At 46.2% G+C, this 21,395-nt stretch overlaps 1 protein-coding gene across 4 annotated transcripts in view; it reads left to right on the plus strand.

The window, feature by feature from the left end:
• Prr5l (proline rich 5 like) overlaps nt 1-21,395 on the plus strand; it is a 178,025-nt gene that overhangs the window by 74,731 nt on the left and 81,899 nt on the right. The window contains exon 1 of one of the 4 annotated variants that reach the window (XM_021156583.3): nt 18,866-19,096. The exons of 2 other annotated variants lie outside the window; for them this stretch is intronic. The gene's annotated coding sequence lies outside the window, so the exon portion shown is untranslated. Of the gene's footprint in view, nt 1-18,865; nt 19,097-21,395 lie in introns of those variants that run through there. One more of the 4 variants, XM_029474408.2, reaches the window with a different exon arrangement.

Raw genomic sequence — 21,395 nt, forward strand, 5'->3', positions numbered from 1 at the left:
GTTACAATTGGTTGTGAGCCTCCATGTGGATACTAGGAACTAAACCCAAGTCCTCTTCGAGAACAAGTGCTTATAAACACTGAGGCATCTCTCCAACCCTGAATCTCATGTCCTTTATCAGCCACATCCACATCCCAGCTCAGAGCAATCACGACCTACCACAGCTTGTTACTGCAGAGCAGCACATGGCTCTTCTTTGACCACACATGTCTGCCTGTTGTTAGTGGGATTTCTGATCTCCCTCCATGTCCAGTTCTCATGAAGGAGAATCTGGTAATGATCTGTGTCACTAGTGGTCCACTGTCAGCAATTAAAGTAGAATTTCCCCTGACTCCCAGAGCTGTCAAATTCAACTCATCCTATACTTACATGTATGTCCAGTGGCTTTTTGTTTTGTTTTGTTTTGTTTTGTTCTGTTGGGATTTTGTTGTTGTTGTTGAGATTTTCATCTACAAAGTTCTATCTCAAGAATGGAGCAATCAAGATACAAAAGAAAAACTGCAAAAAAAGAAAAATCTGAGTCTGTTTTAAGTAAGTTTATGATTTTGTTTTATGTCTGTGTGTGTTGGGCCCCATTTGTAGCTATCCTTGGCTCCGTATGGCTACAAGCAGACCCCAGGCTGCAGATTGGCCATACCTGGTGGAGTGCCTGCTATGGGAAGGCACCAAACAGGAAAATGAGGAGCTCAGATATCTGTTGTGTTGATCAAAGCCTGTGCCCACAATCAAAACACAGAGCAAGAGTCCGTGACAAGTATCTGATTATCTTGGGTGTAGCCATTTGGAACATAGCTTGAGGGGTGTGGGGGGATGTGGTTACTGGGGACTGACAGGCTGAAGAAGGTCAAAGGACTTACTATTGGGCACTCTAGGGGAAAACCACATAGGTTGTGCTTATGTATATATGTGTGGTATATATGTATGGAGCATGCATGCTAAGGCCAGAAGAGGTTGCTCACACTCTGGCTTTTTCCTTGAGACAGGGTCTCTCACGGAACCTGGAGCTAGGCTGGCAGCTGGAAAGCTTCAGCAATCCTTCCACAGCACTGGGGTGATAGGCATTCATGTAGCTGCAGCCAGGTTTTCACATGGGTGCTGAGACCCAAACTCAGGTCCTCATCCTTGCACAGCAAGTGCTGTCTCACCAAGCTGTCCGTCAGGTCCAAACTATGCTCTGTCCTCCTGTGTGCATGGTACCTCTCTAGACACTGGTTCATAGTGGTACAGTTGCCCCCCACCCTCCATGTGTCTGTGTGTCTGTGTGTGTGCCTGTCTGTCTCAGTCTCTCTGTTGTGTGTCTGTGTGTGTCTGTCTCTGTCTCTCTGTTGTCTGTCCGTCCGTCCGTCTGTCTGTCTGTCTGCATCTATGCCTATCTCTCTCTCTGTCAGCCTTTCTCTGTCTCTGTCTTCTCTGTTTCTGTCTCTGGAAATGTGAAATCTAGCAGTCTTTTCCCAAGTTGGACATTAAAAAGATTTGCAGAAATCTTTTTTAGATACACCAACAGAAGCTATCTTTACCATAACCTTGAACTCAGCAGGCTGTCCGTTGTTGAGAATTAACACACACACACACACACACACACACACAAACACACATGTACGCGCGCGCCTGCTTCATATTTTAGTTTTGGAAAGTGTAATTACATTCTCATAAAAGTATTATTTATGACACTCTGGAATGGATTCTTCTATTATTTTAAGTAAATTAATAAATTACCATCAAATGGTTTTCTGTATCAGTCCTGGTGTAGCTGTGATAGGACATGTATTTGGCACTGCTGAGGCCCTGGGTTTGCACTTTAGCACCAGATAAATAAGTTTGTTGTTCCTGTCGATTTCTGATATATTAAGTAGCAACAGACACAATCTGGAAAAACTAAAGCCTTCAGAAATCGTCATGATTTTTAAGGAGTTATTTTTGCTAGAGGAAACAATCCATCATGAGACTAATCAAGAGGAAACAGTGTGATCATATTTGTTCATTTTTGTAGATACACCAACAGAAGCTATCTTTACCATAACCTTGAACTCAGCAGGCTGTCCGTTGTTGAGAATTAACACACACACATACACACACACACACACACACACACACACACGTGCATCTGCTTCATTTTCTCCTCTGGAGATGTCTGAGGACAGCAGGTTCTGGAATCTATGTGGCATTTGGAGCTTTCCAAGATGGCAGTGCTGCTGGAGTGGCCACCGTGGCTTCTCACAAAAATCAGCTGTACATTTCCCAAGGGAACAGGCGGGGGGGGGGGGGGGGCGACACACAGAGCAGAGGAGGATGAAGTGCCTGCCGAGGTCCTTTTACTGGCTGGGCTATTACCAAATTCAAAGTCACTGGACTGAAGTCACAGGAAAGAGGCACCTAAAGTGGGGGTGCAGAGGCAAGTTGTCACTGGCATTCTGTCAGCCTGCAAACCAGTTGAGGAGTCACCAGAAATTCTCACCCCAGGCATTAGAAGCCACCAGCTCCAGCTTGAGGGAGGGCTTGCTCAAGAAAGGCACAGGGGAGGGCAGGGTGGGAATGCAAAGAGCTGGTTCTCACTCCTTTACTCTGACTCACTGAAACCGATCCCTCCCTTCCCTTTGGGGGCCCCTCTCCTCCACTTTCAGCTCCACAGTTCTAGTGTGGCTTCCTCCCACATGTTTTTTAAAACTTCATCTTGTAAAGGAATGGTAAGGTGCCTGGCTGTTCATGGTCTCACATGTCACTCTGGGAAAAGAAAGAAGGAGGTACGGGGGTGGGGTGGGGGGTGGCGGGAGGGGGGGTGAGAGCCACGATTCCAAGATGCTGGACAAAAAGAATGGCTGTATTCCAGATAATCTGTTTTTCTAGCATGTCTCAAGCCATACCTGTGGTTTCATATCAATCCTGTCCATCTCCCTCCTCCTCTCCACCCATCTTCCCTTCTGCATCTTTGGTCTCCTCCTTTACACTGTAAAGGCTGGATGTGTTCTCTGTCTTGTCCCAGGCTCTGTTTTGGAAGTGTGAGCCAGAGATGAATTACTATGTGGTGAGGTGAGAGGAGTGGAGACAAAGCGGCAACCTGATGATTGCTACAGGCTGGGGGAGATACTGAAGGGAGAGGTTGTGTTTAGTGCAGGGCTGCCTGGGATGAAGGGGAGATGGGGACAATGCTTTTATAGCTCTTCAAGTAAGTGTGTGTGTGTGTGTGTGTGTGTGTGTGTGTGTGTGTGTGTGTGTGTGTGTGTGTGTGTGTGTGTGTATGCTCACTTGAAACTCAGAGGTCAACCTTGGATGTTGTTCCTTAGGTTCTGTCCATCATACATTTGGGGACAGGATCTCTCCTTGTCCTTGGACTTTATTATTAGGCTAGGCCGGCTGGCCAGCAAGCCCCAAGGGATCCCCCTGCTCCACCTCCTCAGTACTAAGGACATGAGGAAGGGCTACCAAGCCTGAATTTTTCACCTGAGTTCTGGGGATTGAACTCAGTACCTTGTGCTTACAGGGCAAGAACTTTAGCAGCTGAACTCTCTCTCCAGCCTAAGAAAAGGAGTATTTTTTTAAGGAAGGGAGTAGATAAGAGAATAAAGTGTTCCAGGCCCAAGAGATTACATAATGTACCTAGGGTCTGGTGACTGGCAACACCCACCTCAACCAGCAGACAGATCACATGACAAAGATAAGCAGGGAGAGCAGAAAGAGTGCATGGAACGCAATTATCACGTGTCTGGCATGTCAGCAAACAGAAAAATTAAAACGTTTGTGGACCAGGACAGGTTTCTTCCAGGGACCTTTACTTATATTTCTGTGCTGAATCATGTAGCTTATACATAGGGCACACACATCACAGTCACACGCTGGAACTCAGCCTCATCAGGGCCCCAGTCTCTGGGGTTGGACTCCTCAGCCAGGCTGGATGAGCGGATACTGATTCCTGCTCTTGCTGGGGTGGAGGCTTCCCACTGCTTCCTTTGAACCTTGGCCCCTGCTGGCAACCAGTCTTTTCTGCTTCCCCTTTTCCTGGGCCTTCTGTTGGAGTTTTGAAAGAATGAGGCTTTGATGTGAGAGACATCTCCCGCAAAGGAGGGAGGGTCTTAGCTCCTAGATCAGCATTGAGCCTACCTCTGTCAAGTGCACTGGGCAGAGGAAGTCAGTTCCATTACAGTCAGCCTTTTCCCACTTTCCTGATCCTCTTCGCTGACAGCAAAATTTTATACCAGCTAGACTGAAGGAAACCAACCTCCAGCAAACAGAAACCAAAACTACCCAATTGGCTATAAACTTGCAGAAGGGCCAACAGGATCCCATCCAGCTGGGAATTCTACACTGAACAGTGATCAGCTCACCTTTGACCTGTGAACTTCCAGGAAGCTTGTGAACTTCCAGGAATACGGATGTCCCTGCGTTCCTTTTCAGCCACTGGCCTCTGGAGGTTATTTAATCTTATTTTTTAAAATAATTTCTTTATTTTATGTATACATACTGTTCTGTTTGCATGCACACCAGAAGAGGGAATCAGATTCCATTACAGATGGTTTTGAGCCACCATGTCCTTGCTGGGACTTGAACTTGGGACCTCTGGAAGAAAAGCCAGCTCTCTTAGCCACTGAGCCATCTCTCTAGCCTGGTTATTTGATTTCAAATAAGGCACAGTCATGTTCTTGTTGGTAGTGGCTAATTCCACAGATTAGAGAGGCAGAATTCTTGGGTTTTCAATCTCAAAGAGAGTTAACTCTCTGTACCTCTGAGACTCAGTTTGTTCATTATGAAGTGAGAAAAGTCATAGAAACAAGTGGCCTCAAAGCTGCATCCTGATGACAGAAGAATTGAGTGACTATTTGTAATGAGCTTGGAATTCTGCATAACACACATAACGGCAGGCTAAGGCAGGTCAAATTAATAAGCTATATATGTCTAACCTTCCAAGTATGAGTGCTGCCTGCCTGAGTTCTTTATGTGTGTGTGTGTGTGTGTGTGCATGTGTTTGTGTGTGGCCATGTATGTACATATGTGCACGTGCACATGATGCCCAGTGCTGGGTGTCTTCATTCATTGCTCCACTTTACTCCTTTTAATGTATTTGTGGTTATGGATGCATGTATGTATGTGTTCATGTGTGTGTAGAAGTCAGAGTGACATTCGTTGTCTTCTCAGTTATTTCTCCACCTTTCTCTTTTGAGACCTCGCTGAAACTATAGCTCACCCATGTGGCTAGAACAGGCTCGCCAGTGAGCCCCATGGGTCTGTCTGTCTCTACTTCCCTAATGCTGGCATTGTAGTTGGACACCGTAGCACCCTGCTTTTATGTGAGGGCTGGAGATCTGAACTCAAGGCCTCAAGTTTTCACGGCAAGCATCTTACCTACTGAACCATCTCTCCGGCCCATTGTCTCTGTTCTTTGCGTCTCTAGATTATCTCTGAAGTTTGGGGTTAAATCGCATCAGCTCAAATTTGCATCCACCACTGAATTAGAGACTAAAGCAACTATTTTCCATCACACACAGTTTTCTGGCCTGTAAAGATGTAATTGTGTTTGCTCCTGGGGATAGAGCTGTGAGGAACGAGTTCTGTGAAGTCCTTGGAGTGTGACACGTGTTAAGTGCTCAATACATTTTAGCTCTTGTTACTATCAAGCACAAAGAAAGGGGGTGTCATCTGCACACACAATTTTATTATGCAAGCTACAGTCTGGGCTGTCTGAAAGGGGGATTCCTTGTAGTCCAAGCTGGCCTCTGGCTCAATAGGAAGCCCAGAATGAACTTGAATTCTTGGGCCTCTGGCCTCCACCTCCAGAGTGCTGGGATTATAGGCTTATACCACAGTGCTTGATGCAAACTCAAATCTGACCAGAGTCAATGCCCTGAGAAGGTGAAACCAGCGGAGGGCTTCTGCTCATTACCACAAGTCCTGGCAGCTTGCTGAGGTGCCAAAGCGCTTAGATGGTCTGTGTCAGAGGCCTGGTGCTTCTTGCTAGAGGTGCGATGTTGGGCAAGCTGAGGTGTGCAAACCATAGTTAACTTCCTTCTTCCTCTCCTCCTTACTTTATAAATCTGATCTCCCTGAGCACTTACCTCTGGCTCTCCTCCATTTGGCAGTTTCACGTTGTGTGTGTAACACAGACAGGCCTTGAGGACTCCACAGTTACTGACTGTGGAGGCACAGAGTAGGGTGGAGTGGGGTGGGGTGGGGTGGGATGCTGGGCTGAGGCTACCATCTCATGTACATTCAGATGTCCTTAGCTCACATCACAGTAGGACTTGGGCTTTATCAGAAGGAAGCTGGTGGGTTCTCAGGAGGAGGCGCCTGAGCAGGACAAGGGGCCAGATTGTTCAAGGTTACTCCTTCTGCTTCTGCACTGGAAAGTGAAGCAGGACTGTTTTTTTCCCCCTCTGTAAATTTCTGATACTATCAGCAGACTAGTCATCCAAGAAATTAAACTTCAGAAAGCAGGGGCTACCAAGTAGACTCAATTAAGATCTCTCCTCGATCTTGAAACCATCCTCAGCCCTTCGCAAAGCACATTTGACTGACAGGATTCTCTTGTCTTGGGCAACACATCCCCGGCTATGCTCTGCAGGGTGAAGCTGTTAAGAGTGTTCCATGTGCAGAAATTAAACTGTTGAATGTTCCTTTTCTGAAGACTACCTCTGAGGTCTTAATATACTAATATTAATTAGTAATTAATTACTAATTAATATACTGTATGCAGGGTCTCTCTCCTCCCCCTTCTCTTCCCCTTCCCCCTCCCTCCCTTCCTCCCTCTCTCCCTCCCAGCTTTCTTATAATCAAGGCTGCGCTGCAACTGGCCATGTATACAAGGATGACCCTCTCCTACCTCCACCTTCCTGGTTTTGGGATTGCAGAGGTGCACCATCACACTGGGTTCGGTCAGTGCTGGGGATTGAACCAGTCTTCATACATCCTAGACAAGCACCGCACCGACTGAGTTACATCAGCAGCTGTAGTCAGGATTTCTGAGAATCATTTGAGTATCTTATTCCAGTAATAGTGGCAGAATCTTGCAGTATTGCCCTTTCTCAGAAACAGATGTCTAAGAGGGCTTTCTAGACTTCCTTGGTGACAGGGTGTGAAATACTGTTTCGAGGTGGCCCAAGTGCAGTCCCTAGGAGGAAATGTTGAGTGAGGAGCTGGTCTAGGTTCCTGCTGGGACTGAAGGATGACTGGATCATGTGGAGAATAAACAGAGAACTCTTTGTGCAGCGGCTGTGCACCCTGTCTGGCATGGCTCACTTTGACTGGGCTGGACACGATAGCTCAGGCAGACCCAGTTGGTTCTTGGGGACAACAGTATGTTTGCTCTGATGGCTTTCATTTTCTGTTCCTCACAATTTCCCTCATTGCCCACAACAGTCGGAATGGATGCATCGGCTGAGAACACTTCTTTTTCCCAGGCAGTTCTATGACTGCCTCTTCTGAAATTGCAAAGTAAAGATGACAGGAGTTGGGAAAGACTGAGCAACAGTAAATAAAATAATGTAATTCATGGCTATTTCTGTTTCTAATAGTCTGTGAGAGCTTGTGAAAGGTCTCAACCATTTTTTTTTAAAGTTCGAGGTGATTTTCTGTGCAATGGGAGTAATAACAGCCGTTTTCAGCTTGTCCAGGGGTCAAAGCTATGCTAGCAAAGTCCCTCAACAGGGTTGACATATTGCGCGTATCTGATTAGTACCAACTACACTTGTTACATATAGTTTCATAGTTGTGTGTATGTGGGGTAAAGGAGAGAGAAGAGGGGAGAGGGAAGAGGGAAGGGAGAAAAGGAGGGGCAGGGAGTATATATTACACACACAAGGAATTGTTTTCTTAAGGAAGCAAAAGACCAAAGAAAAATCCATGTATTTCCTATAAATAACATATTTTACCTGAAGAGATAACTTATCAGCCAGATGTGGTAACACATGCCTTTAATCTTAGCTCTCAGGAGGCAGGGGCACGTGGTTTTCAGAGTGAATCCCAGCATAGCCAGGGCTGCACAGAGAAACCCTGTCTCTGGAAAAATAAATAAATAAATAAATAAATAAATAAATAAATAAATAAATAAATAGACATAACTTATCAATGGAATTCTGGGCAAAGTCCTGAAAGACTTTACAGGTTCTATGTTCATTAGTGATCTGGTTTCTATGCCAGTCTCTGGAGAACTTAATCCCATAATTGCACTTTGTACCAGATGAACCTGGCATAGTAAATGGTGGCAATAGGGCAGTGTATGGGACTTTGATCTTGAAGAAAGAGGCCTAAGAAGCTTTAATACTAAAGAAAGTGGACCAGGTTGCCTTCAGGGAGTGTGTGTGTGTGTGTGTGTGTGGTGTGTGTACATGACAGCATGTGTGTGTAAAGGCCCAAAGTTCACGCTGGATATCCTCTTTAACCTCTATTTTGAGGCCAGGCCTCTTGATGAACCTGGGGCTCCCTGATTCCTGCTCGTGTAGACAGCCATGCTGCTGTGGGGGTCATTTGTTTTTGCCTCCAGAGCACTGGGACTACAGAGGAGCCCCTGCACACGCTTGGTTCTTATGTGAGTTCAGGGGATCCACGGCAAGTGCCTTATCCACCGAGCCATCTCCCCAGTCTCCTTAGGGGAGTTTTTCTCAGGCTTCTGACTCACTTAGAGGAAATCGTCTGGCCAAAATTCTACCTCAGGAGCCACAGAACTCCTTTCTCTCTTCTCTCTCTGCTTTCTTCCTCCTTTATGCCCCTCTTCCCTCCAGGACAGGGATGGGCAAACATGAACGACCTCTGGTTTGGTCCATCTGCTTTTGTCTATAACTGATCATTATTGTATGTCATTATTCATGTTATAGTTATGTGAGTTTTGGAAGTGGGGAAGATATGAATGCCTTGACTTACTTTGATGATGACTGTTTTATGAGACAAAGACTTATTATAATGTATCCCTAGCTAGCCTGGAACTCATTATGTAGACCAGTGTGGTCTCATAGTTAACGAGATCTACCTGCCTTTGCCTCCCAAGTACTGTGATGGAAGGAATACACCACCACACCCAGCCTACATATATATGTATATACATTTTTGTATGTATATATATTATGTATAATATGTATATTTTTTTTTCCTGGCTGACTTACTGAAGTCTCCTTAAGCTTCATTATTATTCAGAAGCTCAACATTTGGCAGCAATTGCGAAGAAAAGCTAAAATAAACAGATGTTGGACTGGGTCATGAAAGAACTGTGATTATTTACCAAGGGAAATAAGCACAAACAATAAATTAAAAAACTTTTCTTATTTGGGGCCAGGGATGTAGCTCAGATGGCAGATTGCTTGACTAGCAGGTACAAAGCCCTAGGTTTGGTGATCCCTGGCTCACCTAAAACTGAAAATATCTGTAATGCCAGCACTTAGGAGGTAAAGGCATGAAGATGAGGAGTCAGGGCCATCCTTGGCTACATAATGAGTTGGAGACACTGTCTCTAAATTCTCTTCTCACTTTGCATGCCACATCTAAGATTTACCTTTGCTTTTAAAAAATACAATGTTATGTGTCAAGCGCCAAGCGCCATTGCGAACACTTCACATATGTTCAGTAAGTTTCACTGGGGCATCACTAAAACAGAAAGGAAAGCTATTAGTTACAACCGAGGCCCCAGTGGAGTTAGAATGTTATAATTCTTGCTGAGAAGATGGGATGTGATGGTTAGAGGGGGAGAGGGAGTCCACAGGAAGCAACAAGGTCAAGGCTGACCGTGAGAGTAACCATGGCTGTAGAGGAGAGGGCAAGGTCATTGGGAAACAAGGATCTGATCTGCCATGGCTTCACAGAGATCCTTTCTATGGATATGAAAATTATCAAGAAGTGTGGCATGAGCCATTGCTAGGAGAGTGACCATAAGCTAGAAGTGAAAGACTGGAGGAAAGATGGGGATGACCCTGGAGTCAACAGAGACCACAGAGAGAAGAGGCCATGAACAGAAAGACCTGATGATGTTGCACCCATCCTGAGGGAGAGATTGTAGTCTGGCAGGAACGTGAATAACAAGGAAAACAAACATTCTCACCCCCAGCTCAGCAGTTCAAAGAACACTGGAGAGCAACCTATACTGTTCGGAGGATTTGTGGGGAAACAGGGAACAGCCTACATTCCAATCAGGACTGTCATTCTCCAGGTGTTCCAAGATCCAAGGTCATCCCCAGGATCCTGCCAGAGCTCCATGAGATAACACCACTTTCATAGAAATCCTATGGTACTATTTACCTTCTTTACTGCAACGTTTTTATAAGTGTGCTGCTATTCTGGAGGCAATGTATATGTGTCAGTGCAAAAGGCGGAATGGGAGGCTCGGTAGAGGTGAAGCACGCCTTTAATTCCAGCACTCAGGAGGCAGAGGCAGGTGTATATCTGAGCTCAAGGTCCAGTTGGCCTATAGAGTGAGTCCAGGACAGCTAAGACTAGACTGAATGCAAAGATAGCAGACTCCTATTGTCCTCTATTCAACTGGATAGAAAAGAGTCTCACAGAGATGCAACGGTTTCTTCCTTCCCAGTATGTTATCATTCTGAACAATCTTATCTTTCATAAAATACATAGTGATTCGATTATATTAAATTTTTCATTTTAACTTGTAATTTTGCATATCGGAAGTATGGACAGACGCTAGACAAATAAAGCTCTTTAGGATCCTGAATCACTTTTTAAAAATGACTACAAGTGTCCTGAGATCAAAATATTAAATGCTCCTAAGTTTGGGCATACAGGCCAATAAGAAGCTGGAGTTTCTAGAATTTTGCTGGTGATGAAGGATTGGACCCAGAGAATGGGGCAGAAGGCTCTTGAGAAAATGATGGGGCCAGGAAAAGGGAGAGAGACAATAAGTTGGTGATATCATTCAGGGGACCAAGAAACCCTGATGTGGCCTTATTGCTTTTGCAGTAAGGGAAAAAGGGAGAAAGGCCATAAGGAGTAGAGTGGTCAAGAGTAGCAAGGGTTGCCAGGGAACAAAGAATGCATCACATGGTTGAACAGGTTTTGCTGGGGGCTGGTGGATCAACCAGGAGAGGTCAATCATTTTAAACCATGTGTGGACTCAAGTTTCTGTTTCTGATGTGGTTTGTTTGTTTGTTTGTGACAAGACTGTATAGTATAGGCTGGCCTGAAACTTAAAATCCTGCTAATGCTGCCTTGCATGTCCTGGGGTTAAGAGCATGTACCACCACACCTCATACTTAAATTTTTTAAATTGTATTTATTTGTTCTCTTTCTGCCTCTGTCTGCCTGTCTGTCTCTGTCTTTCTGATTCTATCTCTCTCTATGTGTCTGTCTGTCTGTCTCTGTCTTTCTGACTCTATCTCTCTATGTGTGTGTGTGTGTGTGTGCTCGAGTGTGAAGGTCAGAGAATAATTCTCAGGTATTGTTCCTTGCTTACACTATGTGGGTCCCAGGGATCCAACTCAGGTCATCAGGCTCAGAAGCAAAGAAGGGCCTTAAACCACTGAGCCACCTCACCAGCTCCACAAACAGAATTTTAGTTTTAATTCTTTAAGTCTAAAATTTAAAGTCTAAGTGACCCTGCTGATCACCGCTGTTCTTTTTCTAGTTCATCTTGCCATCTGGTGAGATCTTTATCTCCCCCTTACTTGCTCAATCTTATCTCTAGCTGGATGAGAATTTCCTTTAAAAAAAAAATTGCTTGGCATGGTAGCACATGCCTTTAATTCCAGCACTCAGAAGGCTCAGGAAGGGGGTTTGCAATGAGCTTCAGGTCAGCCTGGTCTGTATATCAAGTTCCAGGATAGCCAGGGCTATATCAACCTTGTCTTTAATAAATAAGATTGATAATTTTGATTTTATGTATGTGAATAGTTGCCTACACACACACACACACACACACACACACACACACACACACACACACACACACATACACGTTAGTGACTGGTGTCCAGGAATGTCAAAAGAGGTCATCAGATTCCCTGGAACTGGAATTACAGTGTGTGCCAAAAGGGTGCTGGGAACTGAACCCAGGTCATCTATAAGAGCAGCAGTGTTCTTCACAGTCAAGCCATGGCTTATTTGGGGTTTCTATTGCTGAGAAAGACACCATGACAGTAGCAACTCTTATAAAGGAAAACATTTAATTGGGGCTGGCTTACAGTTTCAGAGGTCCACTCTCATTATAACAGGAAGCATGGTGGCTTCTAGGCAGACATGGTGCTGGAGAAGGAGCTGAGAGTTCTACATCTTGGTCCACATGCAGCTTAAAAAGACTGAATTACACTTATTCCAGCAAGGCCACACCTTCTAGTAGTGCCACCTCCTAGGAACCCATGGAAGTCATTTTTTTTTTCAAACTACCACAAGTTGTGTCTCCAGCCCCAGTGAGATTCTTTCTAATGCAGAATGAGTGAACATGTGTGTTGTGTTTCTTCAGGAAAAGTGTTGTTAGATTAACACATGGGCAGATGTTGCCTTGTTGTGGAGTTCCACCTGTGTCAGTCAGCTTTGTGTCACAATAGCATACACCTAAGATGATCAGTTTATGATGCTGGGTTGCTTTGGCTCCTGGTTTGGTTGGTTGGCCTGGTTGTGTGAACAGAGAAAGAAAGGACTGGAGTTCCCTTCAAGGGCACATTATCCTCTTCCTCACCCATTTTCTTGATAGCACCACACTGAGAACCAAGATTTTAACAACCGGTCCTTTGCAGGACACTCAAGGTCCAAACTACAGTGCTATTTGTCATAAAAACAGTTACATGACTTCCAGTAGTGACTGGTGACCACCAGGTCCTAGGTGATGTGACCTTGATCTTGGTCCAGAAGTCACTCTCCCTCTTCTTCACATGTTTGTTATGTTTCAAACATGTGGGTGTTCTTCCATGTTCCTTGACTTGCCAAACTCTTACCTGACTCGAGGCATCTATGTTCCCAGGAGTGCACCTCGTCATTTAGTCTGACTCCAGTTATCTTCTCTGAGAGATCATCTGCAGTAAATGAAGCACTTCTTTCTTGCCTTGTCACTAGTGCCCTGTTCTCCTTTTCACGAAGCTCACCAGTATTGAGACTCGTCACAGTCTGAATGGGTAGTATCCCCCACGGTCTATTGTGCTTGCACATTTTATCTCCCAACTTGTGGTCCTATCTTGGGAAATTGTAGAGCCTCTGAGGAGGGAGACATGTCTGGTGAAAGTGGCTTCCTATAGGGGAGACTGAGGATTCAGTCCAATGTGTGAGAAGCCTCTGCTACTCCAGCCACCATGCCTCAACCCCCACCCCTCATGAAGGACTGATACCCCTGAAACTGTAAGCCAAAATAAACCCTTCCTCCCTCTCGTTGTTTTGGTCAGGTTTCTATTACAGCAAGGGAAAAAATGAACTAATAACAAAGTGGTGCCCTTCTTGTATGTTTGTCTCCTGCTCCTGGAGGGTAGGAGCCATGCCTGTTTGTTCCTGCCTGCACCTCTAGTACTTAATACAAATCAATGACCAGACAATGTGTTGGCCAACCAATAGTGTTGGGACTGCAAAGGAATAATTGAAATCTTTAACCATGGGACTAATCATGTTGGATCTCCAACTTGCTTCCTATCTGTAATATCTACTTTTCAAAGTAGTCTCAGATTTAATTAATTTCCAGGTGCTTTAGATGGGAACAGGGACTCTCTTCAATACCAAAAGAAAAAAGAAAGAAAAAAAGGAAGTTAAAAGCCAATAAAGAAGTTCTCCGTTGCTATTAAGAAAAGGGTAGAAGGGAATTTTTGTTCTTTGTTTGTGTCATGTAAACCTTCCCTGCTCTTCCCCCAAACCCACTTCAAGGTACTGCATTTTCTGCTGGCTGCCAGCAGGATGGAGAAGAGTCTGTGTGCTAAACCTTCCCTCTGTACCAAAGGTCGCTGATTTTATACCTTGCAATCAAGTCAGATGCGCATTACTTAAATGGCCCTGCTTTTATGGCTGGAGAGAGCTGAGGATGTCTGCGTGCTTACACGAGTTCTCTAGCCAGGCTGGGACTTATCATGAATAACCACATTAACTTCTTTTATGACTGGAGCTTTGAGGCCTGAAAATGGTGTTCCAGCGTGCACACGGCTCAGAGACCTACCTGGGTTCTCATAACCTCTGTGCCAAAGGATCTGGGATTTTTAGAGTCTCCTTCCTCTACATAAAAAGGGAATGGAGGGAGGCTGGGGAGTTTAGTCCATAAAGCACTTGTCTGAGGGATCAGAGAGCATGTAAAAAGCTGGATTTGGGCAGTCTGTGCCTGAAATTGTTAGTACTGTGATATAAGAGACTGGGAGATTCATTCCTAAAGCTCACTGCCTGCCACCCCAGCTGAAAGGCTGAGCTGAAGTGTTCAGTGAGGGGGGTTTGAATGAAAATGGGTCCCATAGGAATGGCACTTTTAAGAGGTGTGGCCTCGTTGGAAGAAGTGTATATATGATGGTTTGTATATGCTTGGTCCAGGGAGTGACACTATTATGAGGTGTTGCCCCATTGGGGTAGGTGAGTCACTGTGCCTATGGGCTATAAGATCCTCACCCTGCCTGGAAGCCAGTCTTCCACTAGCAGCCTTCAAATGGAGATATAGAACTCTCAGCTCTGCCAGCACCATATCTGCCTAAATGCTGCCATGCTCCCACCTTGATGATAATGGACTCAACCTCTGAACCTGTAAGCCAGCCCCAATTCAATGTTGTCCTTTGTAAGACTTGCCTTGGTCATGGAGTCTGTTCACAGCAGTAAAACCCTAACAAGACAGTAGCAGCCTTTACCTTAGTAGTGCTCAAATGATGTCACTCAAAGTAAATTTTTGTCTGAAATCAGTGGGACGTCTTGCTGAGGGAAAATATTTGATGCCCATGATACTCTGTTGCATAATAACTGTGTGCTCAGAGCTCTGTTCCCTCCTAGCACAGGCAGGCATCCCTTTCAAGCTACAGTGATGGGTGGGGGTGAGGGTGGGGTGGGAGTGAGGTGGGGTGGAGAATTGATAAAGCAGACCAGGAACCAGAGAAGCAGGGAGTGGCTGGGACTGTGGCAAACAGGGAGAAAAGCACTGCAGAGCTGGTCATGTGGTCCTGCAGGCCCACAGGAAGGCTCACACCACTGCTCCAAGGTCCTTCATGGCAGGCTGAGAATCTCTGTTTTTAACATGAAGTTTTCTGATTCAAGAACATGGAACAGCATGAAGTTCAAATGATTTGCATCTAACTCGTCCCCCTGCAGACACATGCTTTTACCTTTTCTTCCTCATCCTCCCTTCTGCCTCCTGCTTCCTCTCTTTCTATTTCTTTCTCTACTTCTAGTCCTGAAAATGGAACATGATTTAGTCAATGCATCTTGGGACAGAGTGTGCCAAAGGACAAATCTATGGCTTGACTTGGCAAGTCGGGTTCCCACTCTTAGTCATAAAGGGCTGCCTAAGAGTTACCCATTTTGCTGAAGCCTGGTTTGGGCCAAGTTTCATTTCAAAGACTGGACATGGCAGGCTCTAGAGTGACATGCTTAATAAAGAGCTAGCAAGCATTTTCTCCCCAGTGAGGGAATGTTTAAATGGCATGATCTGTGTTGAATGTTCCCAAACAGGACTCTGTTTCTTGGTAAGAAGAGACAGTGCTCACTGGACAGTTTTGTCTGTTTGGTTGGTTTGGTTTTTCAAGACAGGGTTTCTCTATGTTGCCCTGGCTGTCCTGGAACTCACTCTGTAGACCAGGCTGGCCTCGAACTCCCAAGTCTGCCTGCCTCTGCCTCCCAAGTGCTGAGAGTAAAGGCATGTGCCACCACTGCCTGGCTGTTTGTTTTTTAATTTGCAAAGTGACAAGCCTGGGAGACTGGCATTTGAGAAGTCCCGATTTACATCAAAATATGGCTTCCAGTTTGAAGAAGGTTTTGTTCACAATACTAAATTGGCTGTGGTGGCGATCACCTGTAATTCCAGAACTCAGGAGATAGAGGGAGGGGAATCTGGAGTCCAAAATCATCCTGAGCTAAGGGTATAGGATGCCAGCCTGGGCTTTTAGAGCCCTATCTCAACAAGCAAGCAAGCAAGCAGACAAACAAAATTAAATCAGCAAACCTTGAAGTTAAAGCCTCTTTAAAGTTTGCTCCAGCTGTTTGGATACTTCCCCCTGTCCCCTACCCCCTTTCTCCTTCACCAAGAATACTCCCCAGGGAAGTATTTCTTCCATGGGAAGAATGACTCCTCCCATCCTTGGACAGGTTGAGTAATTTCTCCCTTATTGTACAGTGCCCCACTCATCATAGGCAGTTAGTGTGGAATGAGTTTAGTCATGGAATTTATTCCTAAAGTCTCTACCATGGACATACTATGTGCCTGGTGCTGGTCTAGTAACTTGGACAATATCACTCATTGCACAAAGGGAATGAATGGCTTTTAGATGGCTCTATGTGTGTGTAGGTGGGAGGGGAGAGAGTAAATCGAGGAAAATTAATTTATATAACATGTAATAATATTACATGATAATGGGGGGTGCTAAAGGGAAATAGGGGTATGGTGAAGGGTGTTGGGAGGAAGGCATGAACTGCAAATTTATTGTATTTCGAGACAGGATTTCCCTGCATAGCCTAGGCTGACCTGGAACTTGGGATTCTCTGGCTACTGCAAGTGCTGTGTTTACAGGCAGACAGAATAAAGTAGGTCTCCTTGAACAAAGAACTGTAGGGGAGGAGCCCTAGCAAGGGAAATGCCTGGGCACTACACTTTCCCTACTGCAGGGATAACAGCAGTGACAGTATTCTGTCTTGTGAGTTCCTGTGAGCTTCTGTGCAGTCCTCAGTGTGAATTCCTTACCTCCTTATCCATGACCCCAGATGCGTATTGTTTTTACTCTCACTTCAAGAGAGTAAACTGAGGCCTGGCAACTCTTCTGGAATTGGCTGAAACCCGGAAGCTAGGAAGGAGGTGCTGTACATACCCAGCCTTGTCTGCGGGCTTTTCGGCTTCCTCCTCCTCTTTCTTTCTCTTTCTTCTTCTCTTTCTTCGGAGGCAGGATCTCTCTATGTAGCCTTGGCAGTCCTGAAATTTGAAATGTAGAGAGCAGGCTGACATTGAACTTGCAGCAATCCACTTCCCTGAGTGCTGGACTTCAAGGCCTGTGACACCTAGGTGGCTAGGCCAGCTTTCACTTCTTGATCACTGCCCAGGCTCCCCAAGGCTTGCTTTCTGTGCCACGAGCTAGACTGTGTGCCCTCCCCAGCTACAGCAGGGACTCTTAGGGTAAGATTTAAGGGCTTTCTATAATCCTGGTTATTCTACTATTCCTGAACAGGTAAGGGGCTCAAAGGTTCACCTACACCTCCCACCCCCACCTTAGCACACAAGTGTCATAGTGTTACACTGACAAGACCAAGCTCAAATTATGCTTAGTCTTAACCAAAAAAGGGCAATATATCTTTTCTTTCATCAAATGTCACTGTGGTTTTAAAGTTTGCATGTTGATATGAGGTCGGACAGAGCTTTAAAAGTAGTTCCTTCTCAACCACAGGGTAAAATTAGGCAAGCAGGGAGTCCTACAAACAGCTGCATTAAAAAAAAAAAAAAAAAAAAAAAAGTGGGCTGGAGAGATGGGAGATGGCTCAGTGGTTAAGAGCACTAACTGCTCTTCCAAAAGTCCTGAGTTCAATTCCCAGTAACCACATGGTGGCTCACAACCATCTGTAATGGGATCCGATGCCCTCTTCTGGTGTCTGAGGACAGCTCACATATACAAAATAAATAAATCTTTAGAAAGAAAGAAAGAAAGAAAGAAAGAAAGAAAGAAAGAAAGAAAGAAAGAAAGAAAGAAAGAAAGAACAGAAGGAAGAAAGAAAGAAAAAGAAATGTTAAAGAAAAAGGTTTTGTTTTGTTTTGTTTTGTTTTTTGAGATGGGTTCATACAACCTAGGATGAAAAATTGAACTCATTGTGTAGAGCACGATGACCTAAACTCTTGGTCTTCTTTCCTCTACCTCCAAAGTGCTACAGGGATTCTAAGCCTTCCAAAGGCCGTGACTCTTTAATACAGATCCTCATGTTGTGGTGACCCCCCCCCCCGCCCTCAACCATAAAATTATTTTGTTGCTACCCCTTAACTGTAATTCTGTTATGCATTGTGTATATATCTGATATACAAGATATCTAATATGTGGCACCCCCCCCCACACACACACACAAAGGAGTCTCGACCAAGTTAAACACCGCTGTGCTAGGATCGTGATTGCTCCACCACCAGCTCAAATTCTTAGCACCTTCCGAGCAACAACAAGGAATTTCCAAAGTTATTTTACATTTTTAAATTTTTCGAACTGGTTGGTTTTCTGTGGTTTCAATTCTGATATGTCATGTTCGTGAAACCTTCTCCTGAAAATTGAATCCCAGATCCTTAAATTCGTTTTACAACGCTAAGGAACGCAAACAAGTGTGGAATCGGTTTGAAAAATCTTTCCTTAAAACGCATTCGCGCGTGCGCGCTCCAAAGCAGCAACAAAACCTCTCTCAGCCTCAGAAATGTTCCGCAGAACTCCGGTCCTTTTGTATCTGGTCGCACGAACACCTCTGGACTCCTGGAGACGTTTCTTATCCTGGGTTTAACAGTGGGAGACCAAACTCTTCTTGGCTTAGCGAAAGGTAGTGCAGAGTTCCCCTGATTTGCAGCATCCTCCCCTGCTTTTTAGGACCACGAGCTTGGATTTCCTGAAATTGTTGAATTGGATTTAAGCGCAGGGTCTTCCGCCTACCCTTGTTGTTGGGGAGGAGGCGTGGGATGGGGGTGAAGCGAGGCGGGGGCATTGGAGAGAAACCACAGCGATGTGCACCGGACAGGAAAAGTGGGAGGAGGAGGGGGAGGAGGAGGAGAGGAGGCGGCCGTAAGTTGAGAGAGGAGGGAAACAGTCACCAGCCTGACTCTGAGAGCTACGGCAGAGAGAAACCTGGGCAGGACGCGACCCGGCGTAGGGCAGAGCTGGGAGAGGACCTGGGGAGGGCGAGCGAGCGAGGCGAGAACCAGCCGAATCGCTTGTTTCTCTCCAGCGAGAAAACTTTCCCTGGAACACCGGAAACTTTTTCCTGAGCGCTCAGACTCCGAGACGGAGGCGAGCGGTGGGTGTGCGCGGCTCGGCTCGGGGTGACTCACGCCGGGGACCCCAAGGGGGTGAGTGGGGAAGTCCCTGGAGGGCCTGAAGTCATCATTCTGCAACTTTGCAGGCTCGGAAAATAACTCGCCTGGCGTGATCTGGGGGTGGGAGTGGGGGCACGGGGACAGCGAGACTGAGGGGAGACTCCGCGTGGTTAAGGAACCTCCGCATCGGATGCTGTAGGCGGGGAGGTAGACTACCAAGAGGTGGGTAAGGGAAGGGGCAGGCCTCCCTGAGTGTAGTGGGTCACGGTGGGAGAGGAAGCGCTGTGAACCCTTTTTGGGGGAATCCTGCTAAGCGTGGAACCCTAGTAAGCTAGAAGGCAGAAAAAGAATGTATCTGTACCATCCTCCCACGGCCAGAGGGGCAGATCTACAGAGTTCATGAGTGCTTAGGAGGCTACTCGCCTGAGAAACCCATCCTCTCAGCCGTCCCCTTCTTTCTTGAAGGGAGGCGTGGGAGCCGAGGTAGTAGAGGGAGGCCAGTTGGCCCGGAGCGCTGGGCAGGCTACTGTAGCCAGGGGACAGCCCGAGGGAGACCTAGCCCCTGGTGGTGAGAAGCTCGGGACAGTTCACTGCGACTCTGCGCCAGGCGCCCACGGTGTCCCCTTTCCGCTTCGACTTTCGCGCCCGCCGGGCGTTGGGCCGGGATTTCCTCTGCGCGCCTCGTGTGCGCACTGCGCGTTTTTACGCGCAGGGGGCGCTGTGGGATCCGCACCTCGCGACCAGACTTACGGTTCCCAGAGTTCGTGCCTGGATAGCGACAAGGACTAGGTGTGCTTACAAAGGATCCTCCAGGAATAGATTTTGGGGTGCTGCCCTCGTTGGCAGTAGGGGTTTCCCCGATTCCTACCCGCGCCCTGCCGGGGATCACATGCCACCGCCGCCTCTTCCTCCGCGGTGCCAGAAGCCCGCGTTTTGCTTGTCAGCAGTAAAGTGGAGAGTATTTATAGACGCCACTGCAATCCTGCGGTGTGCAAGGTTTCAATTACTGCGCTGCGTCGCGCCCCACAAGACGAGATGCTTACGCGCGGCGGCTCAGCTACAAGTCTGCTGCGGAGACCCACATGGAAAAAAGTCTCCAGGCATCCCTAACTTGGGTGGAGTTTTGGAATTCTTGCCCATGCAAATTCAGATAAGGACTACAGTGGTCCTGGACAATCGCCTTCTATCCCATCAGCTTCCCCCAACCCCAAGCCTCTGCCAGCTTCCAGCATGGCATCGAACAGCCTTCGAGACTGCTCTTTTGACCATTCATTAGAACTAATACTTTCCCCACGTACTTCAAAATGTCATTGCTAATTCTGCTAAGACGCTTTGGTGGTAGAAAGTGCTGTTACTGCTAACACGAAGCTGCAAGTGAGTTAGGAGGGAAATGACTTTAGCTTCATTTTAAAATTAGTCCCCAATGAGATTCCTTATACAGCTAAGGAGGATAAGTTGGTCTGCCAGGTGGAACTGGAGCAGAAGAGGCCACATTCTAGTACTGAGCTCCAGAAAGGGCCCTGGTACTGTGGAGAGTGTGGTTCCTCCACCACTTTTTCTAGTGTTTTAACCACACTTCTAACAGCTGGACCTATAAATGTGTACAAGAAAGCTGGAAGTAGAAATGAGCCTGCTTACAGTAAGGTCTAACCTGAGTCTAGCTGGTTTCCAAAGCCTTGAAGCTCATTTCTTCCGGATCTGGAGGGGCATGGGTATGCATTTATTTCAGTGGGTGTGCTTTTATAGCAGTCTCTTCAAAGCAGAAAAACCTGCTTCTGAAAACAGGGGAAATTGTAAACATCTCTTCTCACTTTATGATGACATTTTGCACCGAGACTGGTGATATTTCCTGACCCTCACCAAAATGTTGGTGAAGCACTACTGTGTGCCCACTGAATAAGAGAGCACACTGAAGCTCAAACAATGTAAGTAGTCCGTTTTAAGTTACATGCACAGGGGATAGGGGTCAGACTAGGTCGCAATCGATTGCCACTCTAGGTATGGAGGTTGGAGATATCCTCCCTTTCTGCTGGATTTCTCAGATATTCACTGGATAATCATATAGTTGGTTACATGTGTGTGTGTCTCTGTGCGTGTTGAGTCCAGAGGTCAATGTCATTGCCTTCCTCAGTAGAAGTAGATTTGTAGTTTTGGAGCCAGGGCCACTCACTGATTCTGCTAATTGGCTGGACAGCAAGTCCTTGGGCTCTCCTGTGCACACCTGCACCATTGCTGGGATTCCAGCAAGTTTTCGAGTTTGGCTTTTTACAGGAGACCTGGGATCCGAACTCAGGTCCTAAGCTTGTGCGGCAAACACTTTACCAATGGAGCC

The sequence above is a fragment of the Mus caroli genome, unplaced genomic scaffold, assembly GCF_978045245.1.
Source record: "Mus caroli unplaced genomic scaffold, Mus_caroli_1 scaffold_2, whole genome shotgun sequence".
NCBI classification, from domain to species: Eukaryota; Metazoa; Chordata; class Mammalia; order Rodentia; family Muridae; genus Mus; species Mus caroli.